The sequence below is a fragment of the Miscanthus floridulus genome, chromosome 14, assembly GCF_019320115.1.
Source record: "Miscanthus floridulus cultivar M001 chromosome 14, ASM1932011v1, whole genome shotgun sequence".
In the NCBI taxonomy this organism is placed as follows: Eukaryota; Viridiplantae; Streptophyta; class Magnoliopsida; order Poales; family Poaceae; genus Miscanthus; species Miscanthus floridulus.
The window spans coordinates 52,288,251-52,307,451 of NC_089593.1; the positions used below are offsets into that span (position 1 = coordinate 52,288,251).

At 47.6% G+C, this 19,201-nt stretch overlaps 1 pseudogene; it reads right to left on the reverse strand.

The window, feature by feature from the left end:
- Window positions 1-18,759, reverse strand: part of LOC136503437 (pentatricopeptide repeat-containing protein At5g56310-like) — a 49,479-nt pseudogene extending 30,720 nt beyond the window's left edge.
- Between the last annotated feature and the right edge of the window lie 442 nt (window positions 18,760-19,201).

Sequence of the window (19,201 nt, forward strand, 5' to 3'; positions counted from 1 at the left end):
TAGTTCAAGCACAAGACAACAATGTAAAAAGAATTCATGTAAAGGCTTATTTATTGTGGGATTTCCATGTTCTATGTGAAAGCAAGCTTGTAAGAATTAATTAATGAGACATAAGGGATTGCATATGGATTGGTATCATATTTGAAGCTTGCTAAATTAAAATGAAAAGATAACAATACATGAATGGATGATTCAACACAAGATGTGACTTGATGGCTTGAGATGGTGAAGATAGCAAGGAAAGGCTTTGAGGTACTAAGCAAGGGTGAAGGGCAAGCGACGGCTTGGCGGCCGAAGAACCTAGCTAGGGTGAAGAAGGAAGTACTTGTATTTAGTTGAGGTACTAATCAAGCTATGATGGCCACGTTTATGTGGAGGATCAAATCACTATTGGAGTGTTTGATGGAAGTGACTTGATACATTTGGGATTATTCAAATTTGATGAATGAAATCAAGTCACGTGCTCAAGATGGCTATGCTAAAGTGTAAAGATCAATATCAACATGTTGGCACCCTTATTTGGTGAAGATTGAAAAAGGCGGCATTAATTCAAAAGAGGTCAACTCAAGTGGTATAAATTCATTTTTCCTTTTATATATTGAGTTTAATAGGTATGTTGTACTATTAAGAGGGATGCATCATGTTGATAGATAATGTTTCATAAGTGCTCAAGCCAACCCATGTGAGTTTTGAGTATTTGAGCGACAAAAGAGCTAACTTTATTTTTGCTGGTCTGGCAATACCGGACGTGTCCGGTATTTACCCAGCAGTGGTAAAATTGTTGTTCTCGGGTTGGTACGTCAGGAGTTCCGACGTAAGTCGGGAGTTCCGATGGTCGGGAGCTCCGGCAATGGTCGGGAGTTCCAACGTCTCGCACTTTAACTATTTTGGAGGGTTCACTGTCCTGGTCATACCGGACGTGTCCGGTAATCATACTGGACGTGTCCGGTATGCATGACCAGAGGCCAACGACTAGTTTTCAAATTTGCTAAGGGTCGGGAGTTCCAACATGAGTCGGGAGTTCCGACGGTTGGAAGTTCTGGCATGTGTCGGGAGTTCTGACACCTCACATACTTTAACTCAGTTACATGGTTTTCAAATTTGCCGAGGGTCGGGAGTTCTAGCATTCATCGGGAGTTCCGACGCCTCACAACTTCATTGTAACTTAGTTACCGTTGGCGCAGTGTAAATCATACTGGACGTGTCCAGTATGCATACCGGACGTGTCCGGTATTGCAACGGCTAGTTTTTCCAAGGGGGCTATAAATACCCCCAAGCCTCCACCTTTGGAGGCTGCTGATTCTGCTGATACACACACACCTTTTTGCGCCTTGCCAACTCTCTCAACCCTCTCTTAGTGAGTGATTGATCAAATTTGCCAAATCAAATTGTGGGTTGAGTGAAATTCAAAAAGAGAGCAATCCAACCACTTGAGCACTTGTGCATATTGTCAATCTCATGATTCGCATTTGTTACTCTTGGACTCTTTGGTCCTAGACGGTTAGGCGTCGCCGGAGAGCACCCGAGAGATTGTGGTGTGCCTCGTAAAGTTTGTAACGGTCGATTCCGCCGCCTCGGAATCATCTAGTGGAAGGAGGAAAAGGAGTTGGAAAAGACTCCGGCTAGAGTGACCTTCATGGTACCCTCTAGGGCTGACCTCCGCTGGGTCGCCCGTAGCCCCCTCAACAGAGAGTAGGACTCGAACTAGTCCGAACTTCGGTAAAACAAATATCGTGTCTCAATTTGTATTTCATTCAATATTTGTGTTGCTCTAGCTCTTGTGCAGGTTCTCTGTGTTTATTGATATCTATAGTAGGTACCTGCAGTTTGGTTTGAAGATAGAAATCGAAAGGAGCAAGTCCGGGGCTGTTCTGCAGAAACCGTGCATACCGGACACGTCCGGTATTAGAGCTCTGTGCTGAAAATATTTATTCGTAGTTCTAACTTTGTGTTGCAGGGTTGTAGCTTCCAGATATATTCTTCATACCTTGTATACTCTGTGGCTAACTTGTGAGGGGTGGTACTACTCTTTATTTGGAGTTTCCATTTTGGAAACTCCCTTTACTAATCATTTCCGCATTTAAAGGTGTTAATTTTCAGAAACGCCTATTCACCCCCCTCTAGGCGGCATCCTAGGTCCTTTCACAGGGCCACAAAAGCGACGGAGTTAGGGTTTGGCTGGCTGCAACAGCAGGGCCCACAGCGGCAAGGCAGGTCCCCCCGCCGCGGCAAGGTGGGCCGTACTGAGCCGGATCCGCCGTGCGGGAGACGCCGCCGGGCAGGCGTAGGCCGGTGGTGGCGGCGGCCGTGGCCGTCAGCGTGACTAGGACGGAGAGGGAGAGCGGGAGGGAGCGGACGAGGGCGAGAGGGAGCGACGAAGGGAGAGGAAGAAAGGGGGAGAAGCTGGGAACGGGGATCGGAAGCCGCTGTATATATTTGGTAGGCTGGCTCCGAAGTAGAAGCCGGACAATAGCAACGGGAAGCACGGAAAAGAGAAGAAGTAGACCCAGAATCCGCTCCCGGCAAAATCCGTTTCAAGCATCGGTGGCCATCGGATGGAAGATCCGACGGACGAGGGAATTGCGGGCGACGTTGCCACCCTGGTTGGCGGCCAAACTCTCCCGGTTTGATAATAAGAGATGGGTAATTCGAGATCATCACAGGGAAATATGGCAAGTACAGTTCAGCAGAACCAGCATCATAACACTGTTTTCTCCAACAAAACGAAAAGGTATCAAGATCCTGTTAAACAGACTTTAGACATCAATGCTTGCCGGTCCATTAACCCTCTTCCTTAGACATCACTGCTTGCAGGCCATTAACCCTTCCTCCTGGTCATTTTTAAACCCAAGCAAGCATTCCAGCTAAATGATCTGGAATAAAAACATCTAATTATGCTATCAGGTAAAAGTTATGTGAAAACCAGGTACAAAAGATCCAGAGCAAGCATAAATATAACATAAGGATCAACAAGAAGAAAAATAATAAGGGAAGAAACAATGTCGACACACTCAAAGCAACGTACCATATTATGTAAATCAGAAAAACATTTCATCATGTAGCTATATATTACTCCCTCCGTTCCAAATTATAAGTCGTTTTTGGTTTTTTACCTAGATATATGTTATGTCTACATATATAGTAAAAATTATGTATCTTAAAAAACCAGGATGACTTATGATTTGGAATGAAGAGAGTAAAAGGTTAGTAACAAGTATTCAAGAAGGACTAACACATGCTTAGGTCCTGTATGGATGTTGCGGTTTCCTAAAACCAAAGTATAAGATAGCATGGTTTTACTATACTAGTAGTTTCTTGCAGTTTTGTTAAAAAATATCTGGTTGGATGCTGTTATAATAGTAATGTTGCATTGGAAGATTATTGGGGGCATTATATTATAGTAATGTTTAAATCAGCCTTCAAATCCAAGAAGAAGATTACCAATATATTTTGTTATTTTGCTGACTTCAGCTCAGCAGCTTAAAATGAAATTCACACGTGCAAGAATCTAATTTCAGCTGGAGTCAAAATTTCAGAAATCAGACAAAACGTGAAGATTCAAATCTCAATAAAACAAGAGATAATACGAGTATCTCTATAAAATGAAGCGCACATGACGGGGGGGGGGGGGGGGGGGGGGGGGGGGGGGGGGGGGGGGGGGGGGGGGGGGGGGGGGGGGGGGGATGAAAACGGTACGGATATTTTTTGACCGTATTTGAAACCGAATCCATTTAGAGGGGCTGACATCTGTCCGTATCCGAGTCCGGATATCCAACATCCGATACCGTATTCGTATCTGAATACTCAAATCACATATTTATGATGTCGATATCTAATCGTTTCCTATCCGACATAGTTGACACTATCCGTATTCGAATCCGAATCCGAATCCGGACAGAAATATGAAAACAAATATAATATCGGTGATATCCGTCTGTATCCGATCCGTTTTCATCCCTACTCATCATACATTCCTACTAGACTCTTCTCAGAACAATTCTCGTCAGCAGATCCATTAAATGTAGATTCTTTAGCAATGCTCCTACCATCTGCGTTGTCTTCTTTTACTTCTAGCATCCAAGAACCGACCCACTCATCAGATACATAACGATTGAGTGCGTGTTAGTAATAAGTCCCAGAAGAGAAAAAAGTGGACAATTTCTTTGAAATCCATACCTTGGTACTTTGCTTGGTCTTATCCGTGTCCACAGGGCAAATTTCATTTTCTAGACCCTTCATAGGGCAGTTCTTGTAGTGGAGAATACACATTAGTAAGGAGTTCCCATAAGTGAAATAAAGACTACAGAAATATTGGGCTGTCAGACCAAATACATTTCTATTTTGATTGATATTGTCCCTTTCCTGCTTGTCGTCCGTTTGCACTAGGTTCTTCTGTTCAGCAGATCTATCAAATAGAGGTTCTTCACCATTTTTCCTTCCCACTGTGTCATCTTTTTTTTTCTCAAACTACGCAGGAGAGCTGTGCGTCGTTTTATTAAGGTAGAAGAAAAAACAGGTTTGGGTAGCCCCTACCCAGTTACAAAACACACACCAACACCTCAGTAGCCATTATACTCAGGCTGCGCCAGAATCGGGAAGAGGTGACCAAACAGAGAGCACTAGCTCTTGGAGCTTGGAAGCCCCAGCCATGAACCATAGGCAGCCCTCAGTGTTTATAGCCCCAAGAACCTCCTGAGTGTTCGGCCTGACCTTTTCAAACACACAATCATTCCTGTGTTTCCAAATCTCCCAAGGGACCAGGATTATCAGAGAATTAAGGCCCTTACGCATCTCTTTTGGTACATCCAAGAATGTTTTCCTCCACCATCCAAAGAAGTGGGTCTCGGGAGATTCAGGAGCTAGGTGTATCAGATCCAAGCATTGGAAGATTAGCACCCAAACCTGGCGAGAGAACACATAGCCAACCAGTAAGTGGTGGATTGTCTCCGGAGCTTGGCCACAAAGGGGGCAAGCCCCCGGATGAGGCAGACCTCGCTTAGCCAGGCGATCAGCGGTCCAACACTTGTTGTGAAACACTAACCAAATGAAGAATTTGCAACGCGGAGGAGCCCGGCTTTTCCAAATCCTCCTCCAAGGCCCAATTCTGACAGAACCCTCAAAGAAGGCAGCATATGCCGATTTACTGTTATAGGACCCCGATTGACTTAACTTCCATTTGTATTGATCTGGAGTATATGGTTGCAAGACAACATTCCCCACAATATCCCATATCTGAAGGTACTCATACATGACCTGAACTGTACGCGCTCCCTTGATGTCACCCACCCAGCGATTATTTTGAAGCGCTTGAGCAACCGTCCTTCTTTTGGTCAATCTTTTAGGGACCGTGTTGAACAGATTGGGAGCAATTTCATCCAAAGTATGACCATCCAGCCAGCGATCTGTCCAGAACAAGATTTTCTTCCCATTACTAACTATTGCATCCACAGCAACATTAAAAAGGCCCTGAGTGTTTCTAAAAATTTGTACTGGAAGACCAGCCCATGGCCTCGAAGGGTCTATCTTTTGTGCCCAAAGCCAGTAGGCCCTTAATGCGCAACCAAGCAGTTCCAGGTTAATAATTCCAAGTCCTCCATATTCCAGAGGCCTCTGCACCTTTTCCCATGCTACCAAGCAATTACCACCATTGGCCTATTCCTGTCCTTTCCACAAGAAGCCCCTTCTTTTTTTGTCTATAGCCTTGAAAACCCATTTTGGAAGATCCATGGCTGTCATATGATAATAAGAGCAGCGGTTAAAACCACTTTTACCAGTACCAATCGCCCGACTTTGTTTAACAGGGAAGCTTTCCATCCTGGAAGATAATCAGCCACCTTAACCACAAAAGGCAACAATACTTCTTTGGTCGGTTTGCCAATTGTGAGTGGAAGACCAAGGTAGGTACAGGGGAATGCCTTGATAGAACAGGAGAGAACCTTAGCCATGAGAACCAGCTCTTCATCAGTACAGTTGATAGGAGACACTGAGCTTTTTGATAAATTGGTTCTGAGTCTTGAGGCATGTCCAAACAGGTCAAGGAGGTGGCAGACTGTGTTAAGATCTAAACAGTTAGGTCTCAAGAAAATAATAGCGTCATCAGCATAGAAAGAGACTCGATGCCAGGCCTGCTGAATGGCTAGAGGTTGAAGCAGTGCCTCCCTGGATGCATACTCAACCATTGAATTCAGAACATTCATTACCAACAGGAACAACATGGGGGAGAGAGGATCCCCTTATCTAAGGCTTCGACGGTGAACTATGAATTCCCCTGGTTCTCCATTCACTAGAATCTGTGTGGATGATGTGGATAGGATCAGGCAAATCAGATTACACCATCGCTTTCCAAAACCCACATGGCGAAGGATTTCCAATAGAAACGACCAGGAGACAGAATCGAAAGCCTTAGATATGTCCAGTTTGAGCATGATACGAGCTTCCTTTTCCTATGCAGGGATTTCACCATCTGTTGTACAAGCAGAAAATTATCATGGATGTTCCTGCCTCTGATGAAAGCACTTTGATTTGTAGAAATCAGAGAGGGGAGAAATGGATCCAGTCGATTTGCCAAGATCTTGGTGACCAACTTAGCAAAGCTATGAATTAGGCTAATAGGCCAAAAATCCTTCACCTCTAGTGCATCTATCTTCTTAGGCAGCAGTGTAATGAAGCTGAGTTGAGCAGTCTGAACTTAATGACATGGCCACAGTGAATAGCATCCAAGGCCATCAACAAATCGCCTTTGATAACACTCCAGCATGTTCTGTAAAAGCACCCAGTAAACCCATCAAGCCCAGAGGCCTTGTCGAATGGCAAATCCTTTATGGTAGCCCATACTTCTTCAGAGAATTGCACATCCATACTTAACAAATCATGCTGCTAAATGCCAATTTCATCCAGATTTATTGTATATTCCCTCTCAACTGCACTTCCAAGAATGCCTTCATAGAAATCCAACACTGCATCCTGTTTATCCTTCTGTGATACAACCACCTGTTCCCCAACATGCAGCTTTGGGATGTAATTCTTCTTTTTCCTGAATCTAGCGTGTTGATGGAAAAAAGCAGTATTAGCATCCCCCTCCCAGAGGTACAATATTCTGGAACATAGTCTGGCAATGGTCCATTCTAGTGAGGCCAAACCAAGACAGTGAAGCTTTAGTTTCTTACGTAGCCATTCCTCCCCATCCGATAGGTCCCTAGAGTCCCTCTCAATTTCCAAACGGTGGAGGACCTCCTTAGCCATTCCAAGCTGGACTTTAATATTCCCTATCTTCCACTGTCCCCACTTTTGGAGACCCTTACTGAGGTGCTGCAGCTTCAGGAAAAGACGCTCAATGGCACAATTAGACTGTACAGGGGCCTCCTAGTTTTTGCTTGATATCATCCAAGAAACCCGGGACTTTGGTCCAGAAAGTTTCAAAGTGGAAGCACCGCTTTCCACTGGTGCTTACCTTCAAGCCAAGAATTAGTGGGCAATGATCAGAAACTCTGGCTGTTGAACTCTGCAGGACTAAATCTAGGAAGATACTTTCCCAGCCCAAACAACAGAAAGCATAGTCCAATCTAACCAGAGTAGGAGACCTTCTCTCATTCAATCAAGTGTATTTATGACCCATAAGCAGTATCTATTTTACCTCAACCTCATCCAAGAAGCGCCTGAATCTCCCCATCATAGTCGTATCCAAGTTTGTATTATTCTTGTTGGTAGCTTGGTAAATCAGGTTGAAATCCCCTGCCACAAGCCAAGGTCCATTGCAAAGTGCTCGGATATTCCTAAGTTCTTGTAGAAATAGCACCTTCTCATCATCACCCTATGGGCCATATACGCTAGTGAACCACCAATTGTGACCTTCCTGTTCTGAGAACAAAATAGAAGTTGAGTATGTGTCCACCCTAGAAGCCAATGCCTGACAAGCATTACTTTTCCATGCAATCAGAACCCCTCCTCTGGTGCCATCGGTCGGGAGAGCTATGAATTTGTCATAAGCTATGCCAAAGACTGAGAGGAACATATGTTGAGACATATTGGCGACCTTAGATTCTTGCAAACACACAATATCAGCATTACTGAAAAAATTGCCTCTCTCATAGAATTCCAGCGATCCTTCTGATTTAGGCCTCGTGCATTCCATATCATTATAGTAGTAGGATTCATTTCAACGGATTACAATCGACTTGAGATAGGACCAGAGTCTCACAGGACATCAATGGACTGCACCTGCTCCCCATCCCCAATAGTCTAGCCAAAGATGGCAGCAATGGTTGATACATGGGAATTAGATAGCAAAGGATTGTAAAGCTTGCAATATCTATCTTGCGCTTCTGGCTCAATGACTTCCCTTTCACTAAAGCCTAGTTGCCTCATCACCCTCTTCTGAGCCTCTGTTACCAAAGGCCCTGGTGAGCATGGTCCTGCACTAGCGACCCGTCGGCTGCGTCGAGGCAGAGATCCTGGCGGTGGTAACTTCCTCCGGCGCTTCTGAATCGCTGGCTGAGGAAGAAGCGAATTAATTGTCTTGCACACCTTTTTGAGCTTCTAGATTGGTGATTGCGTCCTGACTCCCTGAGAATTGGCATCTGTTGTATACGCTTCCCCTGATTTGGCTCTACGCCGCTGCCAAGAATAAACCCTTAAGGGGGCAGGTGAAGCTTCACAAACCTAGAGGCATGGTGTGGCCGGGGCATCATCTTGTGTCAGAGATGGAGCAGGAGGAGCCACTGGGCGCTCCAAGTCCCCCACTTCGGAGCCACCGACGGTGGGTATAGAAATGCTCCTCATCCTAAGATCTACCACCGATGGGAAGCGCATTGAGAGAGAACCATGCGCCATCGGGGTGGTCGGCCCATCATCTAGAGAGGCCGCGCCACAGGTGGGGGGAGCCATGGGCGTCGGTAAGCTTGTAGCCTATGTGACTTGACGTCTCTATCAGCGGGAGCAGGTTGCAGCGGTGGTGGAGCATCATCCTTGAAGCATTCTAACACTGGGTCGTTGATGGATCGAGAGTCTTCCTTGTGTGAGAGAGGCTTTAGCCCATTCTGTTCTGAAGTAGGCCCACCAGACCTCGGCCCACCAGACAGCAGTGGCCCAACTAGAATCCCACTCTACTCCAAGGTAGGCCCAGGTGGTGAGGCCCATCCATCAGAGAGTCAGCCACGTTCTCTTAGTTTTCCTGGGCACCTTCATCTTCATCAGCCCTTTCATCTTCATGGACCTTCACATTAATTCCACCTAGGACCATGCTTGGCAGCCACATGTGAGGCTGCATGCGCCAATAACTCCACATGCACAACTTCTAGGGTCCCCTTGGGTGCCATGCTGGTTGCATGCGCCATAAACTCCTCACTCACTTCTTCTAGAGCTTCTTTGGGTGCCATGTTGGCGGCCACCTGAGAGACTACACACGCCATTAATTCCACATGTGCATCCTCTAGGGTCCCCTTGGGTGCCATGTTGGCAGCCACCTAGGAGGTCGCACATGCCATAAACTCCACACACATGTCTCCCATGGCCCCCTCGGGTGCCTCAACCGTCCCTTCCTCCTGGGTGGCCTCTTCGGGTGGTGGACCCTCAATCCTGTCGTTTGGATTCATGCCGCATGAGGAGCGAGCAGGCCCCAACCTTGAATGCACAGGGGTTTGCGCCGTTGAGGGACTTCCGGATGTTGTCTACCCTAGATGCTCCACCAGCGAGCCTCGCCACCACTGCCAGCGCCTACGATGGTGACCACCTTGGTGGTCAGCCAGAGGCGGGGGTGGGGGGGCATCAGCCGATGGGTTCCAATCAGGGTCTGAGCATGAAACCTCCACCTGATAGATGAGGCTCCGCATCCTGTCCTGATCACTAGCTCCAACCACTATAGGTTCCAAGATTTCCAACTCTATGCCTGTGGGGACATGGCTCAACGAAGAACACCACGCCATTACCCGAAACACGTCCCACCGATCCACCGTATCTGGATGCATTCCATCTACCCAACAGAAATTGTTGAGTAACTATTTAGCCATCTCTAGATCCCATGCGTGAGCAGGGATACCACAGAGTTCAACTTCGACCAGAACAGGAAGCGCCGCCGTAGAGGAGTGGAGGAAGCGGGACCAATGCATGATGTGTAGGTGATGAGCTTGAGAGATGATCAACCTCCCTCCATTGTAAACTCGTGCGGCCATCTTAGCATTGGACGTAATCAACAAGAAGCTAGCTACGCTAAAACGATGAAAGATGAACTCCCCATCTTCAAACCCAAAATGCTGGACAATTATGGCCTTGATAGAATTCGGTGACTCATCCAGTGAATTTCCGAACACAGTCACCACCAGGGCACGTGAGAGATCCTCCTCCCGTTGCACCATAGAGACTGCGCGATCAATGATCCATCGAGCTCGTAACACCGAGGCATGCTCCTCATCACTAGTTACAGCATGGGAATTTTCTCCAGCAACCTCCTCGCTGGGGGAGTCATCTGACATGATGGATGGCTATTGTCCAGTCCCATTCTCCACAGGCCACCCATGGCTTCGGCGCGGTCATTGCCTTCTAGTTGCAACTGAAGCAGCTCTAGCCTCTTAGATGGTCACCATGGAACTCACAGGGACAATAGCTGCTGCCTCTAGGGAACTCACCGACCGCAAGACCTTCCTCTAAACCAGGGCTGGTTCAGGGCACAGAACTGAGGGTCGCTAGTGGAAGATGTAAGAACGGTGGCCTAGCGCCTGATAGTGGAAGCACCTTGGTGGCCATTGGCATCCATCTGCCTGGTGCTCCGATGAGAAGCAATTGAAGCACCTGCCTCAGAGGTCCGAAGGGACCATTTGATGAGGCCGATGAGTGGCTTGCGGACATTTGCGACAAGAACATCGACACTCCACCATGCACCACCCTTCTATGTTAGGTCCACGACAAGCGCCCCTAGATGGAACCTCCTACGACCAGGCCCTCACAACGCGAGGCGGGAGCGCCTCCAGCGACGGGGCCTGCACGACATGAGGAGAAGGCTTCTCTAGAGATGTGGCCGGTGATGTCACCTAAGAAACAGAGTCCCCAGAGCGACATTGGGCTATTGCTGGAGAAGGACCCTTGATTAGAGCTTCCTTGAAGGATATGTAGGAGACGCTGGAGTTCATTGAAGATGGCAAACGATCCAGCCACCGCTGGGCCTTGGACTTTCTAGGAGCCGCGCCAAACATGTATGCTGAATGACCAACAAGATGAGGGGAGGTTCCCGACACCAGGGAAGGAAGGGCTGGCCTAGGGGAGAGCCTAGCCAAAGGGGTGGCCGCCATGCCTGGAGTAGGCAATGATGTGGGGTTGGTGGTAGGGGAGGAGTCAGGAACTAGAGTAGCCTTTGCCAGAAAGTCTACTTTTGTGTCATTACCCCTTCCATCTCAGAACCGATCTTGTAATCAGATTCATCTCGATTGAATTAGTGTACATAACAAGTTCCACAAGAGAAACATAAAAGAGTGAAAACAATTTCTTTGAAGTCTATACCTTGGTACTTCTGGTGTCATTCACGTCCACAAGGCTGCCTTGTTCTGCTATACCCGCCATAGAGAAGTTGTCAACATTTGATTCATCCTAGTTCAATGCACATTAGTAAACAGTTCCACATGTGAAATATAAAAGTTTTAGAAATTGAGCTAATAGGCCATGTTTCTGTCAAGTCTCCACCATGGTATTTTACTTATACTGTTTCTTACCTCCATCTTATCAGAAAAGTTATTGCCATCAGATTCATTAGAAATACATTCTCCAGCAGTGCTGCCCCTGATAGTAGAATAACAATACATCAATATGATTTTCACCAAAGGAGACAGAATCTATATAGAATATTGTCATGCATATAATGATAATAATAAAATATCTACAAAATGTTAGCAACCACACTCGATTGGTTCACTGACAACTTGATTTAGAGGTAGCAGGATACAAGACCTTAGGGGGAGGGAGGTCTAGAATCAGCAAGCAGGGGAATCAGAACTAGAAGATGCTAGCAAGCAGGGGAATAAGATGCTAGAGGAAGGTACTAGAAGGATTTAGAAGGCCTGGAAGTAGGAAATCTGTGTACAAGAGAGATAGAGAGAGTTGGGGAAGAAGAACAGTAACTAGGGAGAGGTAATATGTTTTCTGATAATTGTTTGATGCCAATTCTTTCCTTGCCTCCTTCCCTTTGTACTCCTCCAGCGAAGTCTAGGCTAGGCTCAAGGCCAAGGGCCCATGCGTCGGCCCAACCAATGCTTGTCCCTAACATTCCCCTCTCCTTAAGATCCGTTCTACCCCCAAACTGATGGAGAAAGATGGAACCTCCGGGATCCCAAGGAAACTGGATGATGACGTGTTTCTTCAATTCCTTCTTGAAAAGTTGTCTTCCATTATCTTTGGGTAGTGTAGGTGGATGCAACGGATGCCTAGAAGTATGCTCAGCATGGAATGGGAGAGCCAACATTCTTGGATCGAAAGGAAGGCCTGCAACAGAAGGACTTAAACCATGCATCACATTGTTACCGATGAACTGTTGATGAGTGAAAGGTCCTAATGGCTAGAGGGGGATAAATAGTCTATTAAAAATTTCTACAAGAACACTAAGACAAGTGATTAGTAAATAAGATGGCGAAGCGAATTTTGCGCTAGCACTACACTTGTGTTGCAAGCCACCTACCCAATTCTATTCTCTATGATCTCTAGTATATCACACAAAGGCTAAGTCACTAATTTATACCTAGGAGAACAGGCTAGCAAGAGAACTACAACTACCACAAGCTCTACACAAGTAAATACACAAAGTAAAGTAAGAGAGTGGTATAAGTGATATATCACCATGGCAAGTGATCAATCAATGAATACCAAAGAATACCAAGGAGACAATTATGACGATCAATTTTTCCTTCGAGGTTTACTTGCTTGCCTACAAGCTAGTCCCCGTTGTGATGATTCACTCACTTGGAGGTTCACGCGCTAATAGGCATCACACGCCTAACACGCAACCGGGTGCCGCACAACCAATACAAGATGAGGATCCACAAGCCACGCACAATCCACTAGAGTTGCCTTTGGCGCTCCACTAGGGAAGGCATAATGATCGGAGCCGGAGACAATCACCTTCCTCCGCTCGATGATCCACTAATCACCAGGCTGTCTAGGTGTTGGCAAACACCAAGAGTAACAAGATCTCCACCAGCCCAAATCGTCCAACTAGTGCCACAAGATGCTAGAACACTAAGCAATGCACTAGAGGCTCTCCAATCTCACTCAAGATGATGAAATCAAGTGTGCAAGTGAGTGGAGTGGTGTGCTATGCTCTCAAAGGGTGTATGCAGCTATTAGAAGTGCCAAGAGAGTGGCCAAGGCCGGTGAAAGGTCCTAATGGCTAGAGGGGGTGAATAGCCTATTAGAAATTTCTACAACAACACTTAGCAATCCGGTTAGACAAATATGAGGCAAAGTGAGTGTTGCGCTGGCCTACAAAAAATGCAAGCCACCTACCACAATTCTAGTTTCTATAGTCTCTATCCACACAATGGCTATGCCACTACACTAAGTTAGTGTGCTCTCAAAGGCTAACTAAAGAGCCACACTAACCAAACTAACAAGCTCTCACGACTAGCTACGCTAAAGAGCTTGACAACTAGTTTGCGGTAATGTAAAGAGAGAGAGAGCAAGATGTTTATACCGCCGAGTTGAGGAATGAACCAATCAATCATAAGCATGAATACCAACGAAGACCAATCACCTTAGAATCAAATGATGACACAATGATTTTTTACCGAGGTTCACTTGCTTTCCGGCAAGCTAGTCCTCATTGTGGCGATTCACTCACTTGGAGGTTCACGTGCTAATTGGCATCACATGCCAAACCCTCAATTTGGTGCCGCACAACCAACACAAGATAAGGATCACACAAGCCATGAACAATCCACTAGAGTATCTTTTGGCTCTCCGCCGGGGAAAGGTCAAGAACCCCTCACAATCACCATGATCGGAGCCGGAGACAATCACCAACCTCCGCTCGATGATCCTCGTTGCTCCAAGCCATCTAGGTGGCAGCAACCACCAAGAGTAACGAGCGAATCCCATAGTGAAACACGAACACCAAGTGCCTCTAGATGCAAACACTCAAGCAATGCACCTGAATTCACTCCCAATCTCACAAAGATGATGAATCAATGATGGAGATGAGTGAGAGGGCTTTGGCTAAGCTCACAAGGTTGCTATGTCAATGCAAATGGCCAAGAGAGTGAGCTAGAGCAGGCCAAACAATATTTATAGACACCTCCCAAACAATAGAGCCATTGGATCAATTATTGGGCTGACTGCGGGATGACCAGATGCGTAGGTCGTGTGCACCGGATGCGTCTAGTCGCTGCGTCCGGTCGCAGCCTGACCGCCACGTGTCCTAGCCATTTGAAACTATCCGTTGGCATACAATGGCTCACTCGCATGTGCTCACTGACCATCAATCGGATGCTCCTATTCAATTGACCGGACGCACCACGCGTCATAGTCCGATCGTTTCCAGAGAGCTCCCAGAGAGGTAAAATTGCGACCGGACGCATCCGATCACAGGTGACCAGACATGGCACAGGGTTCGGTCCTCACTGGCTTGTTCTGATGTTTGCATCAGCGTACATCATAGCCTAACTGGACGCACCCCAGCATGTCTGGTCCTATTTCTTCTTAGTGTCCGGTCAAAGGACCGAGGGCGGCCTTCACTGCGCACCACTAATCGGACGTAGGGTCAGAGTCTGATCACTGCCTAAGGCAGAGTTTGGTCAATACGAAATAGCTCCTTTTGACCCCAAACTTCACCACCCTTGATCAAATGTGCCAACCACCAAGTGTAACACTTCGTGCATATGTGTTAGAATATTTTCACAAACATTTTCAAGGGTGTTAGCACTCCACTAGATCCTAAATGCATATACAATGAGTTAGAGCATCTAGTGGCACTTTTATAACCACATTTTGATCTAAGTTTCACCCCTCTTAATAGTACGGCTATTGATCCTAAATGTGATCACACTTGCTAAGTGTCTCAATCACTAAACCAAAAAGCTCCTATCAATTTTACCATTGCCTTGAGCTTTTTGTTTTTCTCTTTCTTCTTTTCCAAGTCCTAGCACTTGATCATTACCATGGCATCACCATCATCATGATCTTCATTGTTGCTTCATCACTTGGAATAGTGTTACCTATCTCATAATCACTTTGATAAACTAGGTTAGCACTTAGGGTTTCATCAATTCACTAAAACCAAACTAGAGCTTTCAGCCAACCACACCCTCTATTTATAAGCCAACAAGCAAATAGAGCCGTTACCCTTTGGAGCCAGCCTCTATGAGGTCACCGGACATGGTGGTGGTGGCACCACCCTAGGGTTGGTGGTGCCCCCCAACGATAGAATTCAACAGCTAGTTTGACTAGCCATGGTCACCGGCCAGGGTGGCGGTGGCAGTGACCACCCAACCAACCCCCCAAAACACAAGTCTCTAGAAAATAACGCCAGTGCCCGTGGCGGTGACCAGGCTGGTTTCCCCCACTCTTTGGATTATTATGGCTATGACTAGGAGGTGCACCGCCCTTACCATGGCAGTGTACACCAGGCGCACCAGTGCTCGCGCTCACTCTACTGCTGCTCGGCCGAGTCCAGGTGGGCACCACGCTAGGGGTGGCGGTGCCATCAGACAAGATGGCGGTGCCCTCACCAGCGCACCTCCCTCTTGGCCTTCTCAGCTGGTCACCGCCATAGGGGTGGTAGTGCACCGGATAGAGCATGGCGATGCCCCCGTGGCAGCACCCCAAGCCCGACAACGCCTCATTTAATTTTCTTCACCTTTTTCACCACCTTTGCAAATGTGCTAACACTTTAAGTGTTTCACCATCACGTGCAAGTGTGTTAGCATTTTCACAATCATTTTCAAAGGTTAATCACTTTCTCATTGATTGTGCACTAGGCCTAAAATGCATATGCAAGTTTTCCAAACACCTATTGGCACTAGATGATCAAGTTGTTCGATAAAAGCTCCCCTCTTAATAGTATGACCATCTATCCTAAATGTGATCACACTTTCTATAGTGTCTTGATCATCAAAAACAAAAGGGCCCTATTGAATATCACATTTGCCTTGAGCCCATTTTGTTTTTCTCTTTCTTCTTTTCCAAGTCCTGGAGCTTGATCATCACATGTGCTCACACCATCACCATGGTGTTCATTTTATGTGGCCATCTCCATCCATGAGTGCCACCTAGCTCCTTCATTTGGATTAGACCATCCTATCTAGTCACACACTTAGATGCAAGGATTAGTCCAACTAGGTTTCATCAATTAGCCAAAACCAAACTAGGGCTTTCAATGAGGTACTTGTATTTGAGGTGCTTGCCTACTATGCAAAGGATCCTGGTAGAAATGAGGTAGTTGCCCATGAATAGAAGAATGACCAGCTTGATAATCTAGAATATTTCCATTCGGCATGTCTACTGTTCTTGGAGGATTGACCACTGCATTACTATATCCCCACTGTGGCACTCCATAAGTTGTAGCCCATGGAACCCATGTATTGCACTAGCTTATGTGACAAGTGTCGGGGACCTAATACTAGGGTACCCAAAGAGGAGGAGTTAATAACCGTCAAACGTTGATGGTTCTAAATAGGGGAGAATACAACTACACTTCTTGCCCAAACGACTGAAGATTGGCTCCGCCTCGCCTGACGTCCAAGGGCAGACTCCGCCTCGCCTGACGACCGAGGGCTAGCTTCACCTCACCCGATATCTAAGGGCAGGCTCCGCCTCGCTCGACGACTGAGGGCTAGCTCTACCTCGCCCGATGTCTGAGGGTAGGCTTTGCCTTGCCCAATGTCCGAGGGCAGGCTCTGCCTTGCCCGACATCTAGGGGCTAGGCTCCGCCTCACTCGACGTCCGAGGGTAGGCTCTGCCTCACCCGACGATCGGGGGAAGGCTCTGCCTCGCCCAACGTCTAGGGGTAGGCTCCGCCTTGCCCGATGTCTAAGAGCAGGCTTCGCCTCACCCGACGTCTGTGCGCTGCTCCTTCATAACTACACGTGCAGATAAGGCAAGGCACTCAAGTCAACTGCAATACTGAGGACCATACCATGCATGCCTGTAGGAAGGTACCATCAAGATATGACTAGACATGCGCTTTAAGCCCTTCCAGGCATGTCAAAGCCCAAACAGTATTATGGGCGCTGACATTTGTCCTACAGTGTTATCGGCACCGACATTTGCCCTTGGACATGAATCCTGACAAAAACATATGACAACCGCTATGGTCCAAGAGGAAACTCATGTCATCTACAGTAACAACGTGGGGCCTCTACGCCGTCTGCTCCCCATAGGGTCACGGCTTGGCACCCTGGTGTGTCGCGTCGCCCACTGGAGTGGGATGGGACATGACCACTTGTCGAATGAAGCCAGAGCATGGCCCTATAAGGATCAGCGAGCGTGCCATCCCTAGCACTATCTTCCATGTTAGTAGGGTAGGATCAAAGGAGAAGGAAGACCCGACACCTTCGAAGGACTTTCTCTACCTCTGGTTTTCCTCTTTCTCCCATCTGTAATCCCTGCTCCCCCTTGATCTATACAAGGGAGGGCAGGGCATCCTCCAAAAGAGACGAATCGATTCAACACACCACGCACCACATAACACATAGCTAAGCAGCAACCAAGCTCTTAGCATCCTTTCAACCTTTCCATCAGGGAATTGGGACCTGTCCCTCTCTCAACCGTTTGTACCCCCTACTACGAACCTTTCAGTGCTAATAACACAAGCAACAGCAGCAAATTGGACATAGGGATATTCTACCTGAACTAGTATAAACATTGTGTCTTTTAGCATACCATATGGGCCCAACACGCAACAAATACAAATTTACTAGTTGGTGCTTATTCGAAACACCGACAGTTGGTGCGTCAGGTAGGGGACCTTTGTGCGTTCTAACGATTAATATTTGGCAATGGATGGCTAGCCATGGAATTAGCTAGGTCCTGGGCACACACATGTGCTTCGGTGACCTAGACTTCATCATCATGGTGGGAGGAGAGTTGGCATTGGCTCATGCCGCCATCCAACCTCTCTCCTCCATCGGCCTCAACTATGGGAGGCTTGAGCACCAGCGCGGTGTCTCCCTAGGACCCTAGCTGTCCAAGGAGTATCTATGCTACCTCACCCTCTCTCTAGAACATCCCGCATGGAGTGCCCCGATAGTGCTTCTGTTCGGTCTCCGCAACGCCACGACGACCGCTAGCCACCTTGTGGCACAGCACATGATCCCATTCTCCATGAACAATGAGTTCATGGGGGTGATCGAACAAGTCACAGAATCTCTCTGTAGCCTCCTCGCAGAGGAGCCAGGGTCGCCCCCTGACTCTGACTCTAGCAGGGGGAGCCATCACCCCTCCCGAGAATGCTTCATGGAAGGTACCCCCGAGGGACACATCGAAAGCATTCTTGAAGAGGAGTCTACCCTGGTGGACAACCTCGGTGACAAGGTCGAGGGGGAGACAATGACCCCACCATGCATGAGGGTGGAGCAGCTGAAATCCAAATAGCGAGAGATCGAGGATGCGTGACTCCAGCTCGAGTAGGAATGCACGAAGCTTGATCGGGAGATCGAGCACCACAGAGATGGTGGGCGCGCATGCGCCATGGCCCGCGACATGAATTGGAGGATCATTGCTGATGATGAAGCCCTTCCTTGCTTCGCTCGGGCAAGTCAGAACATCGCCGCTGCAGCGGCCCTGCTCCATGGCCTTCTAGAAGCCACGACGCCCGAGGACCGTTGGGCCCACCATGAGATTTGCACGCTACTCGAGCGTGCAGCGACGTAGTAGGCTGAGAGCTCGTAGTCTCGATGACGCGATCTCGACTCTAGCCAGTGCATGCCCTCGACATGCCCTGCCAGGGATGCATCAGTCCACCAGGCATCATAGGGCAATAGGCAACGCACCGCGGTCTTGGTACATCAGCGTCTTGTCCACAACCGTGATGCACGCTGCACCCTTGACGCCCGCAGACGTACCAACAACAACCAAGAGAAGGAGCCCGCTATGGCTATCATCCTCGTTGTGGCAGACGCTACGACTACGGTGAGGACCGAAGCCTAAGCCCCGGCCTATCGGGCCCTCAGGACTTTGGCCAGCACATCCTCAACACTACCTTCCCACCAAGGTACCGGCCACCAACCAATAT